Genomic DNA, 24686 nt, shown 5'->3' on the forward strand with positions numbered 1-24686 from the left:
TCCACACAAATGAAGCCAGTTTGTAGCCAGATGTTTGTCATAATTTAAGTATAATAAATGTTTGTCACTTATGTTTTACTTATGCCCTACTGTTTGTATTTATTAAAATAAAGCTCTGCCCCCAGCTGCTTGATAGGTCTCTTCTTTGTGGCTGTGCTGAGTGGCTACAAGAGACTGACTGCTCAATGGGTCTGGTGACATCCTGACGTTGATGGCTGCCGTGAGGTTCATGCTAAACCGGTAGCATATAATCGGTAACAAGAATTGTGACATCCTTCAGAATTATGTGAAATATAGTAAAAACCAAACTGTCCATATGTTTGAAAGTCATTACATTCCATGCTGTCAACATAAAATTCATCAAGCTGCGGGCTGGGACAATAACCTCTTTGTTGAACAAGAGCAAGAAGAGATCCTGATGCTCTCTGCAATGGCCACAACGAAGGGCCAGATGTGGAGAGCTGAGTTTTCCTTCACTGACCAGAACATCTCCTTAGGAACCCTAACAGGAATCTCCAAGTTCCCAATACTGATCAAATTCATCATGTGAAGAGTTGTAAAGTCAGACAAGAGAGCTAAGAATTCAGAGTCCAAAAGGATGGTGTTGCCCTCTTTGGGGCTCTAGCCAAATCAGCTCAGGAGAGTGGTAAGGCATGGGCCCCTCAAAGCAGGGAAAGTAGTCACTTCTAGTTTAGAAGAAGCAGAGTGTAATTTAAGCACTGCGTGTTATGAGTAAGTCTGTAGATGATACCCAACATGTATTTATTCTTCCCAGTGATTATGAAATTTTTTGCGCTGGGATATTTTGAGACTCATGGAGCAAACAGGGCTGGGAGCATATATGAACTGGCCTTTTCCATGAGCATGCTGTGGCGGTTTAAATGTGAAGGGTTCTCATTGGCTCATGAACTAGCAACTAGCACACTCAGTCCCCAGCTGATGTCACTACTTGTGAAGGTTTTGGAACCTTTAGAGGGTGGGGCCTTGCTGGAGGAAGGGTGTCCCTAAGCTATCTATCTTGATGTTGCTGTGGATTTACAACTTCATATTAATGCTGAGTACTTCACTTTTCTACTCAGTTGGTTCATGAGAATGTCAGCCCTACTCAGCATTACCCTTTTTTTTTTTTTTTTTTTTTTTTTGGTTTTTTTGAGACAGGGCTTCTCTGTGTAGCTTTGGAGCCTTTCCTGGAACTTGCTCTGTAGCCCAGGCTGGCCTTGAACTCAAAGAGATCCATCTGCCTCTGCCTCCCAAGTGCTGGGATTAAAGGCATGTGCCACCACTTCCCAGCTACCTTTCTTATTGGAGTTTTATAGCCTGGCCCCACAGGCTGTTCTCCCTCTCTCTGGTTCCTGGGTGAGGGTGAAAGTGTGGCTGGCCAGCCAGCTTCCTGTTCCTGCTGCCCTGCCTTCTCTTCCTGTATATATTGGCATGTCTTTCTCCTCATGGTGACTCTATCTCTCTGGAACTGTGAGCTAAAATGAACCCATTCCCCTCCAAGCTGATTTTGGGTAGAGTATTTTGTCATTGCAACAGAAAAGAAACTAATACACATGGCAAGCTATGAAACTGGAATTGGAAGTCATCTATGGATGGAAGAGCAAATCAGCATCTATAATGGGTCAAAACAGCTAAATTTAATAATTAAATCTGATTTGGGCTATTATGACATTGAGGACAGTGTGCCTACATGAAGTAACATAGCACATTTTGTACTATTATTATTAATTATTGTGTGTGTGTCTATTCCATGACACGTGTATAGAAGACATATAACAACTCTGAGAAGTTGAGTCTCTCCTTGCACCTTTACCTAAGTTCCAGGGAAGGAAGTAGTATCATGTATCATCAGACTTATGAGGCAAGTGCCTTTACCCACTGAGCCATCACAACATCCTGGCATAGCACATTTAAATGCAGTTTATGAGAGAGAGAGAGAGAGAGAGAGAGAGAGAGAGAGAGAGAGAGAGAGAGAGAGAGAGAGGGAAACAATTATAAAATCCTCAGTCAAATACCATGAGTCATCTCATCAACCCTATCATTTTCAGATTTAGGGTAGTATTATCAAGCATGATCATTATAGTGAGGCTGTCTGTCTGTAGAACAGGATTCATTGCTGGTTAGAAGAATGGATGCAAGCCAGAGATGCCATAGCAATTCCCTTCAGAAAGTGTGTATGGCGCTCTGAAACTTAGGCAAGCCCCCAGGAGATCTTGCACATCATATATTGTCTCCTGCTTGGAGAAACAGAGTTAGTTTGACAGTTCATTTACCTTGACTTTCAAGAGATTCTGTTTAGATACTTTCTAGGCAGGCATAAAATCAAATGCCCTGTATTTCAGAAGACAATTTCCCTGCTGCCTTAGATTGCTGCCTATATAGTAACTAGTCAGCACTGTCGCTTCAGAAAAGTGAAGGACTTTGTTCTCTAAAGCATCTTCCTGCAGCGCCCACCTTGTCCTCCTCACAACTCACAAAAAGAAGCCGGTTTCCTACTGGAATTCTCAGCTGTAGCTCAGTCCCACTGCATTTCTGGAAGGTCCATTAAAATGCACCAAATATAAGGTGAAAACCAGCTAGGCTCAAACAAGAGTGATGAGTCGCTGTACAAACAAGCTTACTGAGGAGCTACTTTGGGACTCTCAAATTTGTCTTTCAAACAAATTTCCCCTTCTTCTTCTTGATTATTGTGAATTCCCATTTGGTTTGGCATGAAGTATGACTTCTGATACTTGTTGCCCCCCCCTTGCCTCCCATGTACATCATTTCTACTTTACATTTGTATGATCTCCTCTGGCTCTGGAATCTATAACTGGTTCATGCTTTTGCCAAGGAGCAAGAAAGCATGAAGGTAAAGAGGTGGATATTTTCTTGGTTCTCTGTCTACAATTTCCTGTAGAATTGACAAGGTGTTTGTGTGGGACAGGGAGGGGGCGCCTTGTGTGTGCAAGCCATAGGTTGAACAGATCTGAATGAGTCTCTGTTCAACACCATTTCCTAAGGAATGTTAGTCCTTACTTGTGTACTCACAGCAGCTTGCCTGGGAGGATGAGACAAGACTGTTCCCTGGAGACCACATCTGAGGGAGTTTGTTCACGACACTTTATGATTTACCCAAAACTGAAAGGTTAAAAACTAATTCTTAGTAAGTTATGTATTTTATCACCAAGTAGACTAAGCTTATGTGTATCAGCTATAAATTCTGTTCAGGAGAGATTCATATACCACATATTAGTTCTGTGCTCCCTATAGGATGTAGGTGTAACATTTTCCTAAGGACACCAATAACCTTGTCTCAATTTCTGCAGCAGGCAGTAAAGCACCTTTGTCCACATCCCACCTCTGTAGACTCCTGGTAGCCCATTTTCATTCTGCTGATTGCTTCCCATTCCAAGACTTTTATGAATAATTTATTTTTTCCATCTGTAAATGCCCAAGTTCCCATGTGTCCCGGGCTTCTGAAGAGAGCCCTGACTTGCCTTCTACATTGTTCAAGAAGCCAGCTGCTGGTATTACTTGCTATTGTAGAAAGGACTTTGATGTGTCTGCAGTTCCTACTGGAGTTTCAGGACTCTGCTCTGCCTATGTTCTTTGCTGAGATCTTTGTTTCTCTTTTGCTGGGGTGAAGGCAAAGGATTCCCTTCCTAAGTTGCAGAAAACCACATGTAGCTAAGCATCCTTCCCAAAGTCTTTAATTGAAAAAGTATTTCCATCCTATTATATCTAATACCATGATTTAAATGTCAATGGCACCATGACATCTCAAATCAACTCAGTATAATGAAAGGTTCCCTTAAATATATCTTAAAACGCTTTAGCATTTTCTAATTACCTCACACATGTTCTTTATTTATTTTAAAATATTAATTAGTCAGGATTTATGGCATGATTCTCATCCTGCACATGAAACAATCAAGTTTAAAAAGGTACATTATTGTATCATGTTTAAGTTTAAAAACTGTTGTCTCAAAAACAAACAAACAAACAAAAAGCTATTGTTTCCTAAAACTTAGTTCACGATTCTTGCCAGATGTGCTTATAGAAAACAATTGTGTGAAACGATTTCTGGCAAATAAAACCAGGCAGCCCTGGGGGAAACAGGCTATTTAGAGGATCCCATTGAAAACCATTTTGTGAAGTAAATGTTCTCTAATGCATCTATTTTAAAAATCTGAAATTTCAAACAAGACATATCTACTGAAAATAAGTACCAGGAACATTCATATTTTGTCTACTTAATCATCTTTTGTTTTTCTCCTGATTTTTGGTATGCAAGCTGGCTGAGTCTTGATGTATATAAAAGACAACAGAAGAAAAGGTAGACTATACCCCAACAAACACTTGAACACATACAATCTGTATCTAGCCATTGGTTAGCTGCTTCCCACTGTCATGGAAACTCTCCTTCCTGAAACTCGCTGATGGTTCCAGTAAACCTTTGCCTTTTCACCTGTTTGGCTGTTTAACCCTGACTCACCCGCTGTCCCCAGCACTCTTGGGGACACACTCCTAATCCAACATGAATGTGTGTAACAGCTTCCCTTCTACTTCCATGTAGTGTCCTCTACTGCAGTGTTGTCCCTCCAGATGTGGACACAGCAGGGCCCCTGACTCAGCCTGATGATAGGTCATCAGCCCCAGATCTGTATTAAAATAACTTGGTCTGTTGGTTTCCTTTCTCCTAAGCTGAAATGAATGCCTGACAGAACAACGGATGGGAGGGAAGCATGATATTGGTTCACGGTTTCACAGGGATTGTGGCATCACACAAGCAGAGACATCACAGTAGAGCGGCTCAGGCTGTGAAGCAGGAACTCACAGCTTTGGCTTGATCGTGTGATTTCAGACAGGAAGTAGAGAAAGTCAGAATCAAGGAAAGGCATAACCTTCCAAGGCTCTCCCATCTTAGACCTACTTCTGCATCACCATCACCCCAGCCCTCACCCCTAAAGGTGCCACAGGCTCCACTATTGTGCCCCAAACTCAGGGCTGAGCACTCAAGGCATGAGCTTGTGAAGGGCAATTCAAATTCAAGTCATGACTCAAAGGAAATCAGAATAAAATTCCAGTTCTTGGACTCCACCATTCAAATTTTGATTTCAACTATCTGTTGTACAGTGTTTATATGGTGGTTTTTGTTGTTTTGTTTAGTTTTTATTTTTTTATTCATAAGCTATTTAACACTGAATAAAATGGAAACAGTGTGATACATTTGATGCCTGACATTGGACTGAGATCCTTATTATGGATTGAGTTGTGTCTCTCAAATTTCATGTTGAAGTTTTTGCCTTCTCATAATATGACCTTATTTAGTGATAAAGTCTTTATAGAGATTGCCTGATTAAATTTAAGCCATTAGGCTTGCTACATTTTATATCTTAAAGGTGATCCAATGATCAATGTGTTGAAGGCTTCATCCTCCATTTGGCAGTATTGAGAGTTAATGGAAACTTAAGAAGTGTGGCTTAGTGTGAAGTATTCTGGTCACTGAGTTGTGCCCTCAAAAGGAATATTGGGATTCTCAGATCTCCTCTTGTTCTCTTGTACTTTTTCTAAGCCATGAGATAAGTGGACTTTCTCTGCCATCCTCCCACCATAATGTGGTTACCTTACTACATTACCTGAACCCATAGTGTCAACAGACTGGATTCAACCCTTTAAAGCTGTGGAACAAAACAAATCTTTCTTAAGGTGGTACTCTAAGGTAACCTAAGGTGTTTTGTTATAGTAACAGAAAGCTGATTAACACATGGGTAAGTACTAATACAATGCAAATTCTATTCTGACAAAAAGGACACACACACACACACACAGAGAGAGAGAGAGAGAGAGAGAGAGAGAGAGAGAGAGAGAGAGAGAGAGAGAGAGAGAAGAATTTCACATCAGCATGAAGATAGCCCTCTACAATCCTTTTTTGTTGTTGTTTCCATCATATCCCCCAGGAATAACTTTTTTTCTTAATATTTGATGTCAGATTTTTAGACTCTGGGACTATGCAACAACAATTTTCTGTTGTTTAAGCCATCCATTTGGTGGCAGCTATTATGAGAGCCCTAGACAAAAGGTTTATCCTTAAAAAGCATGTTGCAATAATTCTGATTCTAGAGAACAGCTGGAGTGGCTAACTTGCCCCCAGTTTATTCCATAAATCAGTTCTGAAGAAACCAGAGCAGTTGGTCACCTTAAGCATAACATAAATGTAATGTATGTACAAGGGCTACTGAACCAGAAAACCCAAGTTTAGACCCTATTTTTGCTCATTCTTGACTGTATTGTTTTAATCTTTGCTCCTATACCTGCAAAAGGATCTAAGTCAGAGTTACAGGCTGAAGACAGAATGGTTTGCACACATAGATGCCTCTAGCATTTCCTGACACAGAGTATGAGCATTGAGTAAATATTATTTAAGATCAATATTTCATGCATTATTAAAATCAGAAAATACTCACAGATAATTTTGCTTTCATGGAGGTAAGACAGTTAAAAGAGCCACACCTCAAGTGTTAATATAGTCGAAGCCCTTACTGCTATTCATTCATTCCAGTTCTGATTGTTCAGCATTGACCGAGAAGAAGCTTCTCAGAATGTCTGCACCACTTGTCTAGTACATATCTACCATGACAGTGGACTCCGTGAATCAAAGCATGGAGACATCTGCATTAGCCAATTTTCTATTGCTGTGATAAAGTATCATGGCTAAGGGAACTTAAAGAAGAAAGGATTTATTTGGAAATGGTTCCGGTGGGTTAGGAGTCAATCACCATGACAGTCAAGGCATCAAGCTGAGAACTCACATTAAGATTTTTTTTTTACTTACAATATATTTTGATCATATTCCTTCCCCACCTTCAACCTCTCCCAGATCTTCCAACCTCCATACCCAATCCAACTGCATATTCTTTTTCTCTCTCAAACAAAAGAGAAAAAGAAAAATATCAAAATAAACAAAACCAGTAAGATCCAAACAAACAAAAGTATACAAAAACAGAGTCTGTTTTATTAGCCAGCTACTCCTGGCATGGGCACTATCATGGGGTGTGATTGATATATCCAGTGTCACTGCATTGTAGAAAACTGATTTTTTTTTTCCTTTTGCAGTATTTATCAATGGCAAATAACTTCTTGGCTAGGAGTTGGACTTCGTATCCACTCTACATGCTGAGATTTTGTCTGGCATGAACTTTTGCAGGTTGTGTGTGCACTGTCACAGTCTGTGTGTTCATATGTGTGTCAGCCATGTTCTCATCAGAGAAGTTTCTTCTTGCAGTTGATGGTAATTAGCACAGAGACCCACAACTGGACAATGTGTAGAGTGAGAGACCTTAGAGTCCTCAGCCCTAAATTTGATATCTTCTTCAAAATCCTTCCCTCAAGGCTTAGGAATCTATGCAGAAAAGGAGACAGAAAGAATGTAAGAGGCAGAAGAGGTGGAAGACCCCAAGGAAACAGCGTTTTCCAGAGAGCTCACACCTTAAACTACCAACAGGGGGCAGTAGATCAAACTAGAAATAGTTCTAGTCTTTGAACTCTGAAAGCCCACCCTGGATGACATACTTCCTCCAGCAAGGCCACACCTTCTAAGCTCCATGTACTGGATGGTTTTGTGTGTCAACTTGACAAGAGCTAGACTCATCGGAGAAGGAGGAGTTGAGGAAATACCTCCATGAGATCCAGCTGGAAGGCATTTTCTCAATTAGCCATCAATGGACCGGGTGCGGAGAAGCCCAGACCACTGTGGGTTTTGCCATTCTTGGGCTGGTGGCCTTGGGTTCTATAAGAAAGCAGGCTGAGCAATCCAGGGGGAAGCAAGCTAGTAAGCAGCACCCTTCCATGGCCTCTACATCAGCTCCTGTCTCCAGGTTCCTGCCCTGCTTGAGTTCCTGTTCTGGCTTCCTTCAAGGATGGACTCCAATGTGGAATTGTAAGCCAAACAAACTCTTCCCTCTCAACTTGCTTTTGGGTTATGGTATTTTATTTTAGCAGTAGAAACTCTAACTAATACACCTCCCCAAACAACATGAACTTGGGACCAAGTAGCTAAAGAGACTATGGGAGACATTGATTAATCAAACCACCATGCACTACCACCTCCAATAAGAAAAAGGCCTGATCTGGTGCACTAATGAACCTTTAACCACACCAAACAAAAAAGGGAAAGGTTCTTTCAAGAAAGAAGAATGGTTTACAAATAAAGATGTTAGATTTTTGAGTAAAGATGGAGGTTGGGGGAAGGACCGAAGAGAAAATGCTAGTGAGCTGGGTTGAGAATGAAGCAGGTTGAGAATGTTGTCAGGCAACAGCATCACATCCCTGGAGTATAAGAACAAGTTCAGACCTGGTAAGTGAGTGATCTGGCCTCTCTTGATTTCTCATTTTGATATATGGCTGAATCACATAATTGACACTATTGTGAGGTGTTGTAGAAAATTATTTTAATGTGTGTTACATTTGTTTATGCTGTGGAACATTTGTTTAATGATACAAAGATGTGTTGCATTCTTCTGTGTTGCATTGGTTTAACTCTGTGAAGCCGTATTACTGTGCCTGTCTAAAATACCTGATGGTCTGATAAAGAGCTGAACAGAGAATAGTGAGGCAGGAGAAAGGATAGGCAGGGCTGGAAGGCAGAAATAATAGATAAAAGGAGAAATCTGGGATGAAAAGAGAAGAGAGAAACAAAAGAAGAAGGAGTGAGGAAAGGAGAGGAGGACATCAGGGGCCAGCCATCCAGCTACATAACCAGCAACAGAGTAAGACAGAAAGAAAGGTATACAGAAATAGAGAGAGGCAAAAGGTAGATGGGATAATTTAAAGTTAATAAAAGCTGACTAGAAACAAGCTAAGCTATGGCTGGACATGTATAATTAAGAATAAGCCTCCATGTGTGATTTATTTGGGAGCTGGGTGGTGAGTCCCTCAAAAGAGCAAAATCAACCAACAATATTTTGGCACCCAATGTGGGGCTAAAGTAAAAGAAAAACAACAACAGTGAGGAGTCTTGCTTCCAGAATCAAACTTTTAACTCATTGAAGATGGTGCGGCAATTTTTCTCTTCCTGTATCCCCTTAGTAAACCTCTGGTTATGTAACTTTACTAATAAAATCAGCTGATTGTCAGTGACCTTTGTGGGATGAATGGACTTGTACACTTGTACGTGCGTGTGCACACACACACATCTTTAATTCTTAAATTTTCTTTTCTTAGCATCTGTATTACTCCAAAGAACTTATTGTGCCAAACTCTACTTATGACCCCTTGCACCCTAGAGCATTCCTGGACTCATAATCTGCCCACACTATAGCTACAACTCCTGACTGATTTTGGCAGGCCCTGGCTCAGACATGACTGGGAATATAGACTTAGAACTAATGGGAATAAAAGGTTTTATCCAGAATAAAGGACTCACTGGTTCACGCTAGACTTCCTTATTCTAGCTGCCTCTTTATTGCTTGGTGTTTTATTGTGCCTGCTTTCTAAGTAGCCTTTGTTTTCTCCCTTCTGGGTTCATTTACCCTCCTTTATATTAAACTGATCTTGGTATGAACTTACAGCTTTCCTATATGGCCCAATCATTACTAGGGAAAAGGTTTCAGGGATTTGCTACCCTGGCTGTATAAGAAAATCACACATGAAGTCAGCTGCATGGAATCACATAGGGAAATTATGATTCCACAAGAACAGAAGGAGCACAGCTACTGTGCAAATGAAAAAGGAAACAAGAAGGGTGAGAACCAATTCCTGGGACATTCAGGCTCATTATTTTGGCCAGTTCTTTCCTATTGCAGCACACCTTGCAGATCATATTTTCTCTTCCCAGTATAGGAGAGTGAAAGATAGAAAGGCTATGTGTCCCCCCAGGTGCCCCTCTACAATGTTCCTCCTTCTGCAAGTTTTAGTGCAGAGGCCACATCTCCAAGGAAACGGTACAGACTCTCGCTTTCATATTTCTACCTGTCCCACTGATTTCATTAGAAATTTTGGAGTTGAGGTTAAAATGCTACTCTACTACATAAACCCTATTTGGAAATCTAGCTAACAGTTTAGTCTTATGGGCAGTTGTGAAGGGCATTTAACACAGACAGTCTTGGCATCCAGTGAAATCAAGGTAGAGCCTTAGAAAGGAAGAATTGGAGAGTGGTGTCAACTGGGGTAGAAGGAAGCATGGTTTTGGCTTGGGGGCCACAGTGATATCTCCTGGCCTTTCTGGTAAGCACAACTGATCTCTTAAATTGCCACTTCCCTTTGGTGTGGCTCTTTAATCTCTAAAGTACTGACATTGTTCATTATCCTAGATATCAACAATATTCAATTGGTTTCTACAGGGATGTCCACTTCATGAAGCTGAATGTGAATGAGACCTTGCTGTAAGTGACGCACTTATCAAACCAAGACGTTACCATGTTATTCATTAGGCAAATAAATTAATGTCAGGCCTCCTTATCTACTGGGCCATCAAGGGACAGACTAGCTCCTTGACAGCATTATTTCATGAACAGTTATTTGTGTGAGAGAGAAAAATTTCCTAGTGAAAGCCCATGGGATGTTCCAATGAATTAGAGCATTTTTTTGCAGGGCAATGCGGTTTGCACAGCAGAGAGGGTGTATGTGGTAAAAATCCACACTTCCTGTGCTTCCTGGATACCTTTGAGCCTCATAGGGCCCAAAATGCCTAACTGAAGATCTCATTGATCTTCCTAAATCTAGTTCCTAACCCACCTTGCTAGTTCTATTACTAACTGGTAGAGCAGGGTGTCTTCCTGCCCTCTGTCTGGGCACTCAGCCTGATCTCCACTTGTGTGCCAGGCTGTAGCTGTAGGAGGACACATACAAGCCAATCCTTCTCTGGGAACCAGGGGTCACTCTTCATCTTTGACTACATCCCCTAAGTTTTAGGGGCACAGGCCTACATATTATGTAGTACCCTCTTCTCTCAAGTCCTGGACTGTTGGTTCATGTGACTAATAAACTGATATTCCTCTCAAATGTACAGTGTCAAAATGCTATGATATTTGGGGAACCTGCATGGGACCAAACTAGGCCCTCTAAATGTGGGTGACAGTTGTATGGCTTGGGCAGTTTGTGGGGCCACTGGCAGTGGGACCGGGATTTATCCCTAGTACATGAACTGGCTTCTTGGAGACCATTCCCTATGGTGGGTGGGGTACCTTGCTCAGTCTTGATACAGGGGGAGGAGCTTGGTCCAGCCTCAACTTGATGTGCCAGACTTGACTCCCCATGGGAGGTCTTACCCTCTTTGAGGAGTGGATGGATTGTGGGGTGAGGGGAAGGCAGGAGATGAGCAGGAAGAGGGGAGCAAGGAGAGGAACTGTGGTTGGTATGTAAAATGAAGAAAAAAACTCTTAAATAAAGAAAAAAATGCTATCTAGTATTAGATAAGATGGGACTCCATCCTTTACTATGGGGGTAATAGGTGGTGATCAGACTTTTTTTTCATCCACAGTAGCATGTTGACCTTGGAGATAACAAAATGGAAAGTAAGGTTCTAACTAAATAGCTGTAACACTGCTATCTGCCCGATTCCAAGGCTAGTATATCATATAATAAGGCTTGAGTGTTATAGACATGGAAGATCTTCAGGGCTGTGCAATTGTTACTCAGTTCGGTTTTTAGGACAGCTGTCTTCCATTACTAGAAGATGAAATAATGTTTGTGGAAGACACCGAGTTACCTGCAGCCTTCCTCCTACACCAGGTCGTGATATCAGCTGGAGCCTTCCTCCTACACCAGGCTACACACTGCCTGTGACATCAGCTGGAGCCTTCCTCCTACACCAGGCTACACACTGCCCGTGACATCAGTTGGAAGGCACAAAGAAGGGACAAGGAGGAAGAGCAGATAAGAAGGCAGTGAAGTCATCTGAAGGCAGCAGAAGCAACAGAGCAGCAGTTTTCCTTTGTGATACTCTGAGGCATTTCCTGTGGACCTACATCTCTGCACACAAAGTGCTGTATGGGATGTGGTGCAGGAACTTTAGGGAGCTAGAGTCCAAAGAGAGAATCAGACAGAAGCCTCTGGGTGGTGGGAGGGGCATTATGACATAACTTGGCTGACGGATTGATGTATCTTGTAAAGAACACACAAGCATGCAAAAAACGATACATCTTTTGCTATCTCTTTTCCAGACTCGTATCTCCCAATCCAACCGCTTCATAAAAACCTCTCCTGGAGCTCTGCTGCTCAGTGATGACAGGGATTGGTGGATGCCCGAGATTGGCACAGACTTAAAACAGAGGTCAGTTCTGCCAGCCGCAATTTCTCTTTCAACTTGCATTTTGTGATATAATAATGAAGAAGTTTCTGGAAAGAAGCAGCATCTATACCAGGGGCATAGGAACAGGGAGGGGAGGTTATATGCTGGGTGACTGAAAGGGATTTGCCGTATAAGGAAGTGGAGAAAGGGGGCTTGCCGAGGAAGGAGACAGTCGCTCTCAAGGTGAAGGCAGTGGATCACTTGCTGATGGATAAGCAGATCTGGAAGTCTGCAGGGTACAGTCCACAGGAAGAAACTTGGGAGGATGGGAGAAGAGTAGCTATCCCTGGAAAATTTATGTCCTACTTTTAGGATGCTTTTATGTTAAAGACAATAGAGAAGCATTAAACTATTTAAACTGGTGTGTGTGTGTGTGTGTGTGTGTGTGTGTGTGTGTGTGTGTGTGGTGTGTGTGTGTGATACAGTCTTCAAAAAACTCTCTGTGGCCATTAAGGGAATGAAGATTGTGCTGGCTGTTTGAAAACTAAGGGGGATGATTATGAGACTCCAAGGGAGAAATGAGCAATGGTCAGTCAGTAGCTGTGGCCGCAGTACACTAAAGAGGTGTGTATTGTTCATGCACCCTCTGAACAGAAGTTCAGATTCAGGGGGGCTGGAGAGATGGCTCAGTGGCTAGAGCATGTACTGCTCTTGTAGAGAACCTGAGTTCAGTTCCCAGCACCCAGTTTGTATGGCTCACAACTGCCTCTAACTTCAGCTCCAGGGGGCTCAGAAGTCTTACAGTACACACCTGCACTACTACCTAACATCCACATACCCACACACAGACACACACATTCACTCATTCAGTCTCTCTCTCTCTCTCTCTCTCTCTCTCTCTCTCTCTCTCTCTCTCTCACACACACACACACACACACACACACACACACACACACACACACACGTACATGCATGCACATACACAATTGTAAAACTGAAGTAGGATTCGGTTTCTACAGTGCGGAGGCGATAGGCTCACTCCTACACCAACTTACCCACTGTGTAGTGGAATGGCCTACAGCCTGTCCTGTTCTTTGTCTAGCACTCCTTTCCTCTCCTGTAAAAAGACAAAGCTGGAGCCAGGGGCACCAGCCTGTAATCCTAGTCCTCAGGTGGTAGAAAAAAAAAAGATCAAGACTTAAAGGTCATGTCCAGTCACGTGGAAAGTTCAAGGCCAGTCTGGGCTACAGGAGATTTTTGCCTCAAAAAAAAAAAAAATCCCAAACAGCAACTACAAAGACCCCCCCCCAAAAAAAAAATCTAAAAAGAGATGGTTGGATTGGACAATCAATTGCTTTCCGCTCCTAACACTCTCTAATATATGATTCTGGACCAATTTGAGTGGCATCCAAGGAAATCTGGTTAGTGAAATCCCAAACGATCTCATTATGAAGTGTCCCATGGATAAGAGCCCAGGACAGTTACAGCAGAACTTGAGGAGACTATTACTGGAGATAATAATAGTGTTTGTTTTTACACAACACTTTCATAGCTATAATCACCTATAATCTGTGTTAATTTTCATCATTGTGAGTCAAGAGTATAATGCTCATTATCCACATTTTAAGAAGGAGATCCAGGCATTGAAAGCTCAAAAGACTGTCCTGGAATCTGAGAGAAGCCATGTTGGTGTCAGGATTGGCACTGTGTCTGTGAGCCTGTGGGGCTCCTTCCAGACTGACCTCAGTCTTCTGGGTCATGCGTACCTAATGACAACCTCCACAAGTCAGTTCATCTGGTCCTGAGGTTTACAGCCACCAAGGTCCACTTCAGCTTGGTTTATAAGATCAGCATGAATAACCTTGAGTATGTACCCTCTTCTCACACAGTAAAGAAATGGTATAGGAAAGGATTCCAAGTAGAGTCACTTTGAGAAATAAGAGGCCCTTGATACAATTACACATGAACAAATATCTGAAGTTCTCATATTTGCTGTGTGGCCTGGTTTGCTTTCTCTTGTTGTGATAAACACCATGACCAAAAGCAACCTGAAGAAGAAGAGTCTATTTGACTTACTTACTTTAATCATAATCCATCTCTGAGGGAAGTCGGGGCAGGAACTTAAGCAGTAGCGGAGGCAGGAAGCAACTGGAGGAAGCTTGCTGACTGGCTTGCTTCTTAGGTTCAAGTTCAACTACCTTGCTTATCCCTCCCAAGACCACCTGCCAAGGGTGGCACTGCTCATAATGGCCTGGGCTCTCTCACATCGATCCTTAATCAAGAAAATGGAGGCAATCTGATGGAGGCATTTTCTCAGTTGAGGCCCTCTCTTCCCAGATGACCTTGGTTTGTGTCAACTTGACAAAAGAAAAAAAAAATCCTGACTAGCACAATGTAAATTCTGATTGTTTCAAGGATCTTGGAAAACTTAATTCTTTATTTTCAGATTGGTTTCCTGGATTATAATGAGATGCTGTAAGAAGATAATTAAGGAAAGTTTGAAGCTCAAGCACCCTTTCTTACAGTCACTTGTTTGCTTGTTTCTTATTTCAAAATATGGTAAGAATTTTTACTAACTGAATCAATCTTGATAGGCTGAGTGAATGAGAGAGGATGAAGACATGGGAGGGTACTTATACAGTATGGAGGGTGAAGTTAAATCCTTTCAATTCAGAGGTATTTGTGTTCTCTGTTATTTCTTGAAGTGGTGTAATTAATGAAGCCACACATAGTGGGGCAAATGTCTCTAGGGCACTGGTTCTCAATCTGTGGGTTGCAACCCTCTCAACAAACTTCTGTCTTCCAAAATATTCACATTATGATTCATAACCGTCACAAAATTACAGTTATACAGTAGCAATGAAAGTAATTTTATAGCTGGAGATCATCGCAACATGAGGAACTGTATTAAAGGGTCGCGCATTAGGACAGTTGAGAACCACTGCACAAGCAAACTCAGATGGATTGAAGAACACTGCAACTCTCCCTTGAGAAATCGTAGTCATTTCAAATGATGATTCCTCAATCTCTCACTCAGCCAGCCTACAAGATTCTGAGCCAAACCAAGATTCATATGAACAGAATAATATCTTCTATAACTTCATCCTAACTACCTGAGTTTGTCATTAAATTTTAGTAAGCTATTTTTTTGTAACATAAATCTTAAAAGGTCTTATAATTAAAAACCCAGCGCCAGATATTGGGGTCAAAGCTGAAAGATCAGAACAGCCAGCTGCTAGCTTACCTCTACAAAATCCTCAGCCTCAAGAGAGTGAGTTCCTGTTTCCTCATGCCTTATATACCTTTCTGTGTGTGTCCTGTCATATTACTTCCTGGGATTAAAGGTGTGTGTCACCACTGCCTGGTTCTGTTTCTTTCATGTAGCCCAGTGTGACCTTGAACTCAGAGATCCAGACAGATCTCTGCCTCCCCAGCGATAGGATTAAAGTGTGTGCTACCACTGCCTGACCTCTATGTCTAATTTAGTGGCTGGCTCTGTCCTCTGATCCCCAGGTAAGCTTTATTGGAGTACACAACATATCACTACAATTTTTTATCTAACTAGAATGGTTAATCACATGGATCTTACCACCCTGGTTGAGCCTTTGAGTTTTAGTGTAAAGCAGAAAAAAATATTCTAGATAAAAAAAACTGTTATATAATTTTTTGTACCTGTGTATGTGATAAAAGTAGAAGGGTGCTACGTGCAGAGAGAAGGGGGGTCTTCTGGGAGGAATCAGAGGGAAACAGGGGAGGCAAGGACAGGAAAAGAGAGACGGGCATTGCAAATTTTCTGTCAGATGCAGAGTCTAGACTTCTACCCATCATATATCTGTGACATGAAAGCAGAAAAGAGACTGTTTGTTCAAGGAAAAGGACAAACAGCAAGTGAGAAATGGCAAGGGAGAGCAATGGCAGGACGCAAACAAAGCATAGTCACACACACACACACACACACACACACACACACACACACACACACACACGTGAAATGATCATCTGCAGGCCAAAGACAGAGGCCTCAGGGGAAGCTAGGCCTGCTGACATCATCTTGCTCTTGAACTACTAGCAAGAAGTCAGAGGTTGTGTAAGCCACAGTATCCACTGTTCTGCTAACATGACCATAGTAAAACCATATGTCATCTTTGTAGAAGTAGTTTCAGATGAAAGACGGACAGGAGAAGTAATTGTTTATACTATTCCCAAAAGGTAGAATATGCAGGTCTTTCATATTACTGTGATCAATCTAAATTTCTGTCCATCAGGACAGGGAGATGTGGGGCATAAATAGCTGCTAAGTTGGGACTACTAAGAGTGGTCATATATGGTAACCACCACTCACACATGACAGTTCAGTGTTTGAAATATGGCTAGTGTTATTAAGAAAAGTAATTTTGTTTCATCTGAATAAATTTGTCATATGTCTTAGTTAGGTTTTTATTGCTGCAATAAATACCATGACCAAAGGCAACTTGGAGAGGAGAGAGTTTATTTGGATTATCCTTCCACATCACACTCTTTCAATGAAGAACATCAAGAAGGAATTCTAGGCAGAATTTTGGAGGGAGAAACTGAGGCAGGGCTATGAAGCTTGCTCCTTCTGGGTTGCTTAGTTTACTTATACACCCCAGGACCAGCTGCCCAAGGGTGGTACCACCCACAGTGGGCTAGGCTGTCCCACATCATTCATTAATCAAGAAAATGCCCATGATGTGGGAGCATAGGCCAGATAAACCCTTTCCTCCACAAGCTGCTTTTGGTCATGGTGCTTTATCACAAACATGCTGTGGGATGTTCTGTATGGCAAATGTGTTGCTGATTGGTCAATAAATAAATCACTGATTGGCCATTGGCTAGGCAGGAAGTATAGGCGGGACAAGGAGGAGAATAAAGCTGGGAAGTGGAAGGCTGAGTCAGAGAGACACTGCCAGCTGCCACGATGACAAACAGCATGTGAAGATGCTGGTAAGCCACGAGCCACGTGGCAAGGTATAGATTTATAGAAATGGATTAATTTAAGCTGTAAGAACAGTTAGCAAGAAGCCTGCCATGGTCATACAGTTTGTAAGCAATATAAGTCTCTGTGTTTACTTGGTCGGGTCTGAGCGGCTGTGGGACTGGCAGGTGAGAGAGATTTGTCCTGACTGTGGGCCAGGCAGGAAAACTCTAGCTACACAAACAAACCTAAATAATACATTATATTAGATGGTGTGGTTCCCAGTCACATGGAAATATGAAGTACTGCTTTGGATTTGTTCAGAAGGACTCAAGCAAGCCTTGCCATATATCACCAACAGAAGCTGCCTCAGTATCCTATAATATTTTAGTAATATATTACACGTTGCTTTGAAAATATTGTGGTAGTTTGAAAGAAAATGGCCCCCAAAGGGAGAGGCACTATTAGGAGGTGTGGCCTTGTTGTAGGAAGTATGTCACTGTGTGGGTGGGCTTTGAGGTCTCCTATGCTCAAGCTACACCCAGTGTTACAATTCACTTCCTGTGGCCTGCCAATCAATATGGAGAGCTCTCAGCTCCTTCTCCAGCACCATGTCTGACTATATTCTGCTTTGCTTCCCACCATGATGATAATGGACTAAACCTCTGAAACTGTAAGTCAGCCCCCGTTAAATGCTTTACTTTATAAGCCATGGTCATGATGTCTCTTCAAAACAATAGAAACCCTAAGACAATTGTCTACACTCATACCACCCTGACCATGCCTGATCTTCTCTGGAAATACTTATTTGATTTTTTAAAGGAAAGAGCAAAGAGAATATTTTAGACATAACAATTTTGCATGAAATGTGTTTCCATACCTAAAGAAACAAAAAGTTTACAGAACTTCAAACCTATATGTCTTAGAAAGAGGTGTTTATAAATTCCAAATTTCATAAAAGTGGATTGTAAAATGCACTTTATCCACAGAGGCATGGACTCTATCAACGAGGACAGACACACAGAGCTTTAACACTCACAGGGATTCTCTCACAGATAACAGAAAGGAATGAGGGAACATCTTATATAAAAATGTTCTTAAAGATAAGCATTCAATCAGGAATACCAGTAACTTATGAAAAGCTAACACCATAAAAGTAAGCAGGGATGAGAGTGTAATTTGAAAAGCTTTCAAAATAATATACTAAAATATTCTCAAGGAGATAATTGAGAAAATCACATTTCTGACAAGAATCTGTGAAGCAAAAACAGGAGATTATGAAACAAGAGTAGGCAGCTATTTTAAAGATTCCATGTGGTAAAGTGGAAAATAAAATGATTTAAGAAAAATAACCAAAAAGCAAACTAGTAAGCTAAATGTTAAACTGGATATTTGGAAGCTAAAAACACACACACACACAAAAAAAAAACAAATGTAATATGAAAAAAATCTAGAAAGTCTAAATCTAATGTTAGTATCTCATGCATAGAAATTGGCAAAAAATAGAGAAGAGGCAATATTTAAAAATTATGTCTGAATATGTCCTCAAAGTAAAACAAACAGAATTTGAGTTCCTAGGGTTGAGAATCTAAAGAGGATTGCCAAGGACAATCTTCCTAGACACTTAGATGTATAATGTCCGAACATCAGGAACACAGGAATTTATAAGCTGCCAGAGAGGAAAGGCAGACCAACTCAAAACCATGAGAACAGAGTGACAGCAGCCATCTCATCTGGCTAAGGTGGACTATTTCCTTTGTGGCTGAGAGTCCCAGTTTCGCGTGTCAAATACCTTTGGAAATGAAAACATAGTTACCAGAAGAACTTGTAATTGAACACAGACGCTGGATCATAGTCTAGTGTTCTGCTCCCTACTCCACCAAGTAATTGCCATTTGATTTTTGTGTTTAACTAGAGAATATGTGTTCTCCTTATATTCTACATATAACTCATTATATATGAAAATATTTTTAAAAATTACTTATTTGATTGAAATATATCAAGTACCTATTCATCTGAGGCACATAGTTCATTTTAGCTGTTTAAAACATAATCTTCATTCCTATCTTGTGTGTGTGTGTGTGAGCGTGTGTGTGTGTGTGTGTGTGTGTGTGTGTGTGTGTGTGTGTGTGTGTGTGTGTTTTCCCTGCCCTCACAAAAGAAGAAAGGTTTAGCCAGGTAGCCACAGATGGGAATTATAGGATAGGTAGATTTTGTTTCATTCCATCAGCGCTTGGGCTCAGAAATGCTGAAGGTGTCACAGAAATGAGGTTCTTCCACAGAACTCAAGGATTCCTATGTTTTGCTCCATTCACTATGCATCACCCTGACTAAGATGAGTGGTGTCTTCTGGTGACATTTCTTCAAGAGCAGAGATCACCCTCACTTCAAGGGGAATCTGGCTCATCTCCTTTCCTAGGAATGTGCAACCTAAACAGCCGAGTCTACCACCCGAAGAATTTCTTTAGCATGTCATACCTCTCTCGTTATTTGTTCCCATATATAGTAATATCTGATGCCTCCATGTTCTTCTCTTAGATCTTCTAACATAAAGTTTCAATTCCAAGCAAGAGAATTTTCTTGTTCTTTTATTCATTGTGCTGACCTTAGTGAAGATCTCTGGCTAGAATATACTGTGCCAGAGAAGATGCTCACCCATCTTTCAACCCTAAAGGACCACATAGGGGCGTATATATTCTATGAAGTCATATTCAGCCTGTAGTAATTGTGTTTTCTCTCTTGTTCTCCTAAAATGCTGTCTATTTAATACATCTTGGCATTTTCTGAATCATCCTGACAGCCTTCCTGATCATATTAAATCTTAGTATGTATGTATTACTTTATATATGGTACCGAACTTTACCCACGCAATAAACAGAACCAATAAAAACTCCCTGTTAATAAGGAAGAAAGCTGAAGTTAAGAACACTAACTCACTAAAGACCAGGAAGCAAATGAGTATCAAAGCTGGGACAGACCAATGAGAGCAGAACAGGATTGTATAGTTAGGCAGTGTACAAAGGAGCCTGGCAAGATTTGCCATTCAACCCAATCTCGCTGCTCGACAAGCCAACAATGAGCTCTGTGCAAGGGCAGGGATGTCTTTTTCTAATTTGTCAAAGGTGAAACCTAACCTGTCAAAGGCTTCCTGAGGGTCATGTTTGTCTAAATCCAAAATCCACACTTAACCTCCTGGTATTCCAACCTTCGTTTAAAGGATGAAACCATGAGTCTAAAGAAAATTCAGTGATTTCCTGAAATCTACAGAGGTCACAGAACCTGAATTTTCAACCCTCTTTATTTTATTATTTGTTCTACTTGTATTGCTTCTCACCCAGTGATCATTGCTTCATGATTGTGTCATATGTGTTTCATACTCCCAGCAAACTTTGAATGCCTCGAGGTCAGTACCATATCCTTTACTGTTCCAGCTCCATGTGCCCCATACTCAGGCACAGAAAGTCTCATGGATGTCCCTTGACAGGAATGGAATATTTCTCAGGACGATGTTGCTGCATGGCCTGGCAAGGACCTGTGCACCTGCAATGATCTTGGGCAATGGACACGTTGGGAATATGTTGGGAGTCTACTGGTCTATAGTCACCACTCTGGGAATTAAATGATACTGGCTCCCTACCAAGGAGTAAATCTAGCCTATTTATGGTCCCTATTCTTTTTGCTGGCTTTCAAACAGTAGCAGCTCTTCTTAGGAAAAATCTATTTATTCTGTTCTTTCTTCCCCATGACTACTTCATTCTTTAAAGTAGTATAAAAAAAGGTATGAAGAATGATCATGGAATCATGCCTCGGAGATTCCAAGAATAATAACTTGTCCTGAAAGGTTAAAGTTTGTGATAAATAACATAAGCTCCAGGCATGTTTATGGAGTCAAGAAAAGCAATATTATTTTAGATATCTACATGTACACATTTATATTTTGAGTAAGAATAAATGTAGGTTTCTAGCGTGTCACATGCCTGGGGTGCCTGAGATGATGGTGGTAATAAGTCGAAGGCCTGAGAATGGATTTCTGGCCTACCACCGAGTCTAGTACTTCTCCCTTCCTTTAGCTAATGTGCCCTGGGGTGTGAAGGGTCTGGGGACCCCTAAGTTGCCATCAAAGAATACTGCTTTAACATTCCTTCAGCTATACATGAATGCTAAGCCAGATAATGGCTTCATCAGGCCTTCACAAGTAAGGTATCTTGTTGAGTTGAAGTGAATTTTCCTATTTGTCCTTTAGAAGGTAAGAAGAAAAGGTTATAGCCTGGCCAAGTAAAAAACTCAATAAAATCATCCCCACTTGCTAAGGAAAAAGATCGAGAAACTCAGTTCTGATCCAACCCATAGGCAACTGCAATGACCCTCCAAAGGACCTGCCTTCCCAAAATAAATGACTGCTCCACTGGAGTTAAAATTAGATACACATCAATTTTGGATCTTGATATAGAAATCTCTGGCAGGCAGGCTGGAATCCAGAACTTTTAATAGAAATGACATCTTCCCAAATACCTAGGACTGAAGAAGTAAAGTCCTCATGATTCTTTGCAGGTATCTTCTGTCCATGTCTTATAACTAACTACAACCTAGTAGGCCTTGGGGTGTGGGCAGAACTGCCCCTATTGATGGCTGTGGTTTCAAAATGAACTGGCACAAATGCAAAGGAATTTCTTTTTATAATAATGTTAATTCCTGGTATCTGTAGAGTTGCTCTGTTAATACATGATTCACTACCTCATTTATCCATTTCAGAAGAAATATTGATTGCTCTCCGCCTAATACTTTGGGCACATTTATCAGCATGTCCAGCAGGGTGCTGAGCCTAAGTAGTTCTCTGACTAAGATATGGAAGTATTGCTGTCTATCTTCTGGTGAATAAGAAAATCAAAAAGTTGAAGTGACTTCCTAAAAACAAAAACCTGCCGCAGCCTCTAAGGTGTGATTTCCTTTTCTCCTCATTCCCTTCAAGCTGACCAGCATCGTGGCCCTTTTCAGTAGAGCCATACCAATGCTGCTGTTACGGGTTTTCCCAAAGGTACTAAAGATACACATATACTCCCTGGATTTCCCTTCTAGAAGAAATTAAATTGCATTTTGTAACCAAATTTATGGTCCACTCATTGGAGTTATATATTCATTCTCTCAATCTCTTCTTTATCATTTTTAAGATTTTTTTTCATCCTGAAGTCCTCTATAGATTGAAAAATCTCTTTCAAATAAATGAGAAACATTCCCAAAGCTCTTTAATGATCCCAATCCGCACACTGGTTCAACACAAGTCTAGATTCTCACCGCAACTTTAAGGTTGGATTTTCTGGGAAATACTTGGTTATTTCACTATTCTATGAATTTCAAGAAATGTAAATGTTCCCCAGAAGCATACCTCTTGCATCAGAATCAGAACAAATTGAAACATAGCAAAGGTATTATTTTTTTAAAGGCTGATCTTAAAATCCTGGAATCTATGGAGCAAAACTATCATTTCCGGCATTGAACTTCCCATCTATAATGAGAAGTTAAAATACAATGTTGAATATAGATCTTGTTTATGTCTCTTATTTTCAAAGTTATGCTAATATTCATTTCTCTAAACTATTGATTTTGATGTACTCTGAACTCTGTCTTGCTTTATGGAGAAACATAAAGAATGATTCTTATGTTTAAAACTTTGTAAGACCAACATTTACTCTTTGCTGAAGGTCTATGGAGGATATGGAAATTGGACTTACTGAATAGAAGTTGTCAGTGGCCAGCATGCAGAGAAGCCTGGAGGACCACTGGATGCCTGCAGACAGCCAAATCACAGCCATCTTCTGTGGAGGACGTGTTCCATCCAGTTGAAGCTCCCAGCCAAGTCCTTAGACAGCATGATTATGATGCTGTTACCCAGGTTTCTCTCTTTATTTCTTAGGCCACCTATTCAGGTTTTGTATCAGATACCCAACTGCCTTGAACATATAGCCTACCTGAAGGAAGATTTCCTTTGAAGTCAGCCATTACCTGTTCATGGATGACAGTAATAGAGACTCTAGATGTTTCCCTCTTTGTCTCCCTTTCTTGCTACAAATTATCTTCTCCAAAAATCTCCTATATGGAGATGATATTTTTTATCACAGAGTATTCATTCTTTGGCTTCAAGAGTTTCTGTCTTCCTGTCCTAATGAATCTGTGTATGTCTCTATAGGCAGTTTTGTACCTAAGAACAATTTCCCTCCTAAAAGTAGAAAAGCATTTGGGTTTACTTTAGCTATGAAGAGAAGACACGGGGTGTTAGAAATAGGAGAAGGCTGTCATAAGCCATGCAGAGAGGATGCTCAACAGAGACCATTAGCACTTCCAACAAGAGTTGATGTCACTGCAATGCTGGCGTTCACTGCCTTAATTTACAAGATAAAATAAAAATTGTTTCTTTGCAAAAAAAATGAAAATAAAGGAAAAACAGGGGGAACAAGGAGAGAGAGAGAGAGAGGTGGGCATAGATGTTTATCATGCCCATCAACTCCCAGAATGATCAAATAAACCCGAAAACATACATGTACTGGTGTAAAGTTATTCCGTGCTTGGCAGTACCCTAAAGAATCCAAGAAAAGTAGTAAACTTTGTTGTTTTCAAGATGTGTTTACTTACTTATTTGTGTGTATATGCATATTCACACATGAGCAAGGAATGTACACATAACTAAGTGTGTGTGTACACATAGGTGTGCACTGGGGCTAGAAAAGGGAGTCAGGTGTCATCCCCTAATATTCTTCTCCTATTCCTTTGAGACAGGGTCTCTCCTCCCTGACCCTGGGACTTGTGTCTTCTCATCTGGGCTAAGCCATCAAATTCCAGTGATGCTCTTATTTCACTTCCTATAGAGCAGAGGTTACAGGTACGGGTGGGAGTCTGACTTGGGACACAGGATAAAGGGATCTGAGCTCTCTTGCCCATGATTCTACAGTAAGTGCTGTTAACTACTGATGTATCTCTTTAACTCTTGTAAACTGTTTGAAATAAATATGTTTACTCTAAAACTTTGGAAACTGACACAAATTTTCAAAGGAAGTGATTAGCTCACAGTTAATATAAACATGACAAAAACAAGCAAATATGTCCACACACCAGCATAAACATCAGACTGCAAAATCTACTCACAAAGATTTCATGTTGTATAAATATCACACAAATACTATGAAATGACTGTGTTTACTACATCCAAGTCTTAAAATATTAAAAGCTCTAGAAAATATTTTCAACAAACAGGAAAGTAAAAAATATTAAGCAATAATAACAGATATCTGGATTATTTTCAGGATGTAAACATCCCAGAAATCATTGTCATTCGTAGAACATGAAAAGGTGTATAGCATATGAAAACACAATTTTCGTTAAAGCTGAAGGAGAAATGAGGTTTGAGAGACACCTAACTAGCTTGTCATCTACAGAAATGGGGAGGTCTTTAGGGGGAGACAAGATATAAGCACATACTCATTTGGGGCAAAAGTTGGTAGAAAATAACGAAAACATGTAATTTTAAAAATGCAATAAAACCAATAT

General features: G+C 40.8%; 1 long non-coding RNA gene across 2 annotated transcripts in view; it reads left to right on the forward strand.

The window, feature by feature from the left end:
* The window catches only part of LOC128113003 (uncharacterized), a 202537-nt gene extending 178469 nt beyond the window's left edge, over window positions 1-24068 (forward strand). The window contains exons 11-14 of one of the 2 annotated variants that reach the window (XR_008219281.1): window positions 10323-10364; window positions 12144-12253; window positions 14658-14770; window positions 22847-24068. This is a non-coding gene — a long non-coding RNA (uncharacterized LOC128113003). The remainder of the gene's footprint in view (window positions 1-10322; window positions 10365-12143; window positions 12254-14657; window positions 14771-22846) is intronic. The other variant, XR_008219283.1, reaches the window with a different exon arrangement.
* The last annotated feature ends 618 nt before the right edge of the window (window positions 24069-24686 follow it).

This window comes from Peromyscus californicus, unplaced genomic scaffold (assembly GCF_007827085.1).
Source record: "Peromyscus californicus insignis strain IS unplaced genomic scaffold, ASM782708v3 Scaffold_17__1_contigs__length_78620276, whole genome shotgun sequence".
Taxonomy (NCBI): domain Eukaryota; kingdom Metazoa; phylum Chordata; class Mammalia; order Rodentia; family Cricetidae; genus Peromyscus; species Peromyscus californicus.